Raw genomic sequence first — 6000 nt, forward strand, 5'->3', positions numbered from 1 at the left:
TGTTTTTTTTTTCAACATGTTCATGCTGTACCCAGGCCTGCTGGAATCTCTGAAGACGGGTGTTTTTCAGAGCTCTTTCCACAAGGGACAGAGTTGACAATCTTATCATCCCTCATGGGAACCTTCCACTCCAGTACAGTACAGGACTGTGGTCATGGGTGATAGGTAAAGTAGCCTATGGATGAATCCGATTGATCTGGAGAAAGACCAGGACACAGATACAACTCCTTTGGAATAGATTATTAGCCAAGGAACACGGGGGACAGATTCCCTTCCAGGCAGGGAAAATGTCTGCCAGGGTCACGAGCTGGGGTCTTTTAAAGGGGGAGGCTTCTGCTTCCTGCAGAAGGTGGGAAAATATTTTTTTTAAAGTTGGGGGGGTGGGAGAACACAACTGTTAAAACCTACCTTCTTTAGAGATCAAAGGGGAAGCCTGCTGTGTTCACCAAACAGTGGAGAAAAGTCTCTTGACTTCAAAGACCAGGGTGCTTGTCAACTCAGTTCCCTTTTCTCAGGGGCTTGTGAGGCCCTGTTGGTGAGGGGGCGGGGCTATCTGAACCTTAACAATGGGCTCCAAAGGGGAGGTAGAAATTCTATGGAAAAACACCTGGCCCAACCTTTTGAAAAAGCGTTGGACCCTGGTGGACAAGGCAGAAGAGAGAGTTTAGAAGCAGGATGGAAGAAAGTTTGACTAAAGATGCCCCTAAGTGAAGATGCTATTAATTTTGTTCAGGGAATGTGGTTTGAATGAGAATGTTCACTATAGGTTCCAAGTATCTGAACCCTTGATCAGTTAGTTGGTGGTGCTGTTTGGGGAGGGTCCTGGAACCTTTAGGGGTTGTGGCTATGGTGGAGGAAGCACATCATGGCGGGTGGGGTGGGGGCGGGGCTTTCAGAGTTCAAAGCCATGTCTCACTTCCAAGCTGCTTTGCTTTGTTTCCTGTACCTTCCTGAAGATTTGAGTGCTCAGCTTTCTGCTTCAGCCACCTCTGTCACCAGACCTCCCTGCATGATGAACTCATCCCTCTGGAACTGTAAGTCAAAAGCTCTTTCTTCTATAACTTGCCTTGGTCATGGTGTTTTATCACAGCAACAGAAAAGTAACTAATACAGGGAACATTTCAAAGTGTGTGTTAACCCCAGATGTTATGAGTTTCTGGGGTCATTTAGAATAGCCTGCCAGGTTGACTGGGGAAGGTGTTCCTGGGAAGGACATTTTGGGACAGTTTCCTGATCCTCCTCCCCTGTAGATGGATAGTATGTCTAGGTGAGTTCCAGTGGTGTGGGACTGCTTGGCAGTGCTGCATTTTGCTGGAGGGGTTGTTTCTGGGGTCAAATTACAGCAATGAGGTGAGTGAAAATTGACCTGGATATTATGGAAATTGGACAATTCTCATCGCAAGGGACCTTCATCACAAAGCACAACTAAAACCTGCAAGAATTTTATTTGTTGACGTTACCACTTTTCTAAGGCTTTATGCAACCCTGCCGGGCTCTGTTTGGTGGCCTGTTGGTTTCACCAGCTTATGGAATAAATGCAGCCAGGTGTTGGACCTTGATATACAGCTTGCTGCATGCTTGTGTGTTCCACTGGCTACAGAGGATCAAGGTTACTCAGGGGTTGTGTGGGATGGGACTATACTGTGGGAAGGAGTATATTGTAAACTGCTGTAGGGCAGGCAGACCCAGTGCTGTCTGCTGGGGAAGTATTAGGAGAGACTTTCACTGCACATTGGCTGTACTTGAGGCTAAGCCTTTGACTCTCTCTTCTGGTGGGAGCCATGGGTGGTAGGGTTGGGAACAACCCTGATTAATTCCCTTTGCGATTTTGTGGCATAAACACCCACATCATGGTCCTACAAGCTATTAAGGTGCTGCCTCTGAAGATGGAGTTGAAAAGAGAGGACCAAAGCTGAGCACTTCCACGGTAAATGTGGGAGACCAGCCCAAGCCCAACACTGTTTCTCTAAGAGATATTTCAGTGGAACACAGTCATGACCATTCATCTATGCTACTTGGTCCTACAACAGCAGAACTGTAGAGCTGTGATAGAGAGCTTACCACCTGCATAGCCTCAGATGTTTACTGTCTGGATACTCACTCCTGGCACAGATGTGGTAAAATGTAAAGCAATTAGGAAGGGTCCTCTCCAGTTTCTAAAGTTTATTGTCTTTGTTGTAAATTAGCTAATTTAATGGTCTCTCTTTCTCTGTTTTTCTCTCCCCCCTTCTTCTCTCTTTCTTTTTTATTTTTAAGGCACGGTCTCACTCTATAGCTCAGGCTGGCCTTAAACTTGTCCTAATCCTCTTGCCTCAGTCTTCTGAATGCTAGGGTTACAGGTGTGAGTCACCTCTCCTGGCTCAGTTTAACTTTCGTAATGGCTATACTTAAGAATGAGCTCTTGACCTTCCATTCTTGAAGATGGAACTATTGGTTCTTAGGAGCCACAGAAAGTTCTAGCTTACCAGGAACTGCTCTCAAATGTCCCGGAAGCACCGTTCAGCCTCTGCGCTCTTCACTGCCCCGTGCCAATAGTGGTGCCTGCACTAGCAGCAGGAACCTTCCCTGGTTCCTTATTTCCCATTCATCTCCTTGACTAGTGTCTGGCACAAAGTAGGTGGATCAAATATTTGCTGAACAGGAGAAGGAACTTTCAGCCATCCTGGAATTCACTATTGTTGATTCAGCCCCAATGGGATCACTGTCTCCAGTCCTTTTGAGAAAGTACAAGGGGTCCCAGTCTCTGATTTCTACATGATACTTCCCTCTTGTAAGTTGGAGACATCGTAGGCCTACTCCACAAGATTTCTGATGAACTTTGAATGATGCCGTCTTTGTAAAGTGCTTATCACAATGCCTGGTACTCAGACCCTTCTAGAGGGTAGTCACCAATAGCAGCAGATGCAGCGTGGTGGAAATATAATCGTGAACTTGAGAAGTCTAATCAACATTCTCCCTTCTACCTCTGTTCCCTGTAATCGCAACTCTATTTAGACTGCTTTTGTGAGTTAGAATTTGTGTCCGTCTGTGTGCAGCAGCGCCATCTTGTGGTCATTTCAGGTTATGACAGCTGAGTTCCCAGGTAGCAGAGTCTAGGTATGGAAAGCAGCAGGTGATTTTTGAAGCTATTGTGACAGGCCTATATGGCATGTTACAAATTACATGCATTAAATCTGTGTGATTTAAAGGCAGGTGGTGCCGGCCACTTCTGTGGTGACTGTCCTCTCTGACAGTGGGCTCTGCCTTATGTCTTATCTGAGCTTTCAGGCCCCTCTAAATTAACTGTATTTAAAATGACTTAGTGCCATCTACTGGGAGAAAAGTTGACTGCAAGTCTGTAGAGGAATGAATTACAAACCCTTAGTTTTATGAGAAGTAGAGAAACAGATCCCATGTCACACTCCCTTATTTGGTGTGCCTGTCTCAGTGTAACCCCCATATCACCAATTACACTAATTTCCCAGACACTGCTTATTCCAGCAGAGTCCAGGGTGGGAAGCAATTGCATGTGTACTCTTTCTAGAGTGATCTGTGGGTCACCCACCTCTGCATCGTGGAGGAAGGCAGGAGTGGAGATCCTGTGCAAAGCTGACAGAACCAATATGCAGAGCAGGGCCCCAGAACCGGCATTTTTACAGTGCCTTCTCATCAGGCTGTATGCACACGGGAGCTGGAGAATCACCATTATTTCCTGTCAGGGCAGAGAACACTTCCTTCAGGAAGGTGAGAGTTTGCGTTAGGATAAGGCATGCATATACTCCTTTTCGTGCAGGTGAGAGCAGGCAGCCACAGTGCCCACCTATGCTCATTTCGTGGCCTACATTAGGTGGTAACAGATCCTTGGGCCAGGCCTGCCATGCTGTTGTCAGGTGCTCAGGCAGGTTACTGTTGCTGCTGTCCCCGTGTGAGGCCACCATGGGCTTCACCAGTGTCTACCAACCCTCTCCCACTCCTGCTCTGCTTGGGAAGTGAGAAAGAATGGCTTGTAGCTTCCATGTGCAGGCCCTGAGCAGGGCTCGCTGAAGAAATCACAGGGCTGTGCTGGAAAGATCCCATAGTGGAGCTCACCACCTTTCTGGTGGCCTCCGTCAGAGCTTCAGCATGCCGTGTGGCCCTCTGGTGGTTTGAGGAAGGGTGCGGTGCAGACCCCTCCTGGGACTGCTGACTTCTTGCTTTGCTTCTTCCTCAGCCCCCCCGCTCCTGGATAATTTCCCACAAACTATCCTGCTCAATGTTCTGCAAACCTTGTACTCAGTGTGGATATTGCTAGGAGCCTTTTCTAAGGAATTATACATGTGCCCAGGATGAGCTGGAAGACCCCGGCAGCACTGTTTATAAGGGGGCAACTTGGAAAAAAGCTTGTGTGTGTAGGACCCTAATAAATTATGGTACAAAGGACACACTGGCTACAAATGACATGTGTAAGTTTGTTCTTCTCATTAGTCGTAACCAAATTAATTATCATTTGACTGGCTGGAAAGAATGCACAGAGGGATTTTGGAGGTCGCTGGGGTGGCAAAGACCTTGGTATATGCTCTCAGATTTGAACTGAGCCCTTCTCCTGGCCTCTTCCTCTGTAGACAGGCTGAAAGATGGGTTATATGGCCCCACTGAGGGGTGAGGTGCTACTGGCATGGCTGGAGTACCAGGACTCTGGGGGTGTTGCCATGAAAACCTAAGATGCCTACAGACCGGGAGGGTGTATCTATACCTGCCTTATTTTGGGAATTGGAAAGCAGAGGCTGTGGGCCCTCCACTCCAGTTAAACATCCTTCTCTTGGGTCCTGGGGTTCTGCAGAGGGGAGGGACCTAGACCAAGGGTGCCCAGGAGGAACAGAACAAGGCTGGGACAGGCTGTGTGGATAGAGGAAGTTCTGAGGTGTAGGCAGTTTGGGCTGATGGGGTCGGGGGGCATCCGTGGTGGAACTGTAAGACCTGGAATCCCAGGGCAGGGGATAGGGGAGGACTGATGGGGTAGGCATACTCAGGGTTTGAAACTCCATGTTTTTAAGGGTGTTAAAGATGGAGGAGGAACTAGAGTAGAAGCTGACAGAAAAGCCTGACAGGTGAGGAAGCAAGATGTGTCTGTTCTCTGAGCCCCCGTTTCTCCATGGGGAGAGCATCGACCCTGGTTCAAATGCTTTCTCCACATGTTCTTTCACTCTTATGAGATGAGGAAACTGAGGCATGGACATAGCCATGGGATTTCAGCTAGGGAGCCCTGGCTCCAGAGTCCTGGCACTGACTAAAAAATGGGAGAGTAGTGGTTGGCCGTGCTGGCTCCCTCAGATCTGGTAGCTCAACCCTGGGGCCCCAGGGGCACAGCAGGGCGGCTTCCTTTTAGTCAATGCCATGCAGCTGACTCAGAGCAAGTCTTCTGTGTGGGGCTTCCACACACCCTCCACCCTGTAGCCCAGTCATACAGCACCCTAGGGTCCTTTCCTAGCACAGGCCAGGCTCCCTTTGCTCCTACAGGCAAGCAATAACCCCTCCCCTGCCACAGCCACCATTCTGGCTCCCATTCTCATCAGCTTTATCACACTGTATAAAGGGAGCCACAGAACTTGCATGCTGAGGTGACATCTGTGGTTGACACTGGGTCATGAGTGCTGTTCTAGCACGCGCTCTCCTTCCTTGTGGGCCAGCTCTATGGAATGAGCACACCCTCAGTTGGGTGTTGGCCATCCTGCAGATGGCCCTTTAGGCTGTTTCCAGTTGGGGCTATTATGCATGGCCCTGCTGTGATATTCTCGGCTATGTCTTTGGACCACATCTATGAGCATCTGGAAGGACCCTGCTGGGTGCCTGGTTAGGAATAGTAGATGTCACAGCACTTTCACCTGAGTTTTCTAGGGTCCCTTGCCCCTGGCGCTGTTAGACAAACCACATATCTTTATCTGAATTTTTCATAGTTTGTATCTTTGGGAGGGGAGGGGAGTAACTTACAAAGAAACAACACCCCACACCCACCCGTTCAGTTTTGTGGCTCCGGGGGCCGCC

Source organism: Nannospalax galili, unplaced genomic scaffold, assembly GCF_000622305.1.
Source record: "Nannospalax galili isolate Female #2095 unplaced genomic scaffold, S.galili_v1.0 scaffold1353, whole genome shotgun sequence".
In the NCBI taxonomy this organism is placed as follows: domain Eukaryota; kingdom Metazoa; phylum Chordata; class Mammalia; order Rodentia; family Spalacidae; genus Nannospalax; species Nannospalax galili.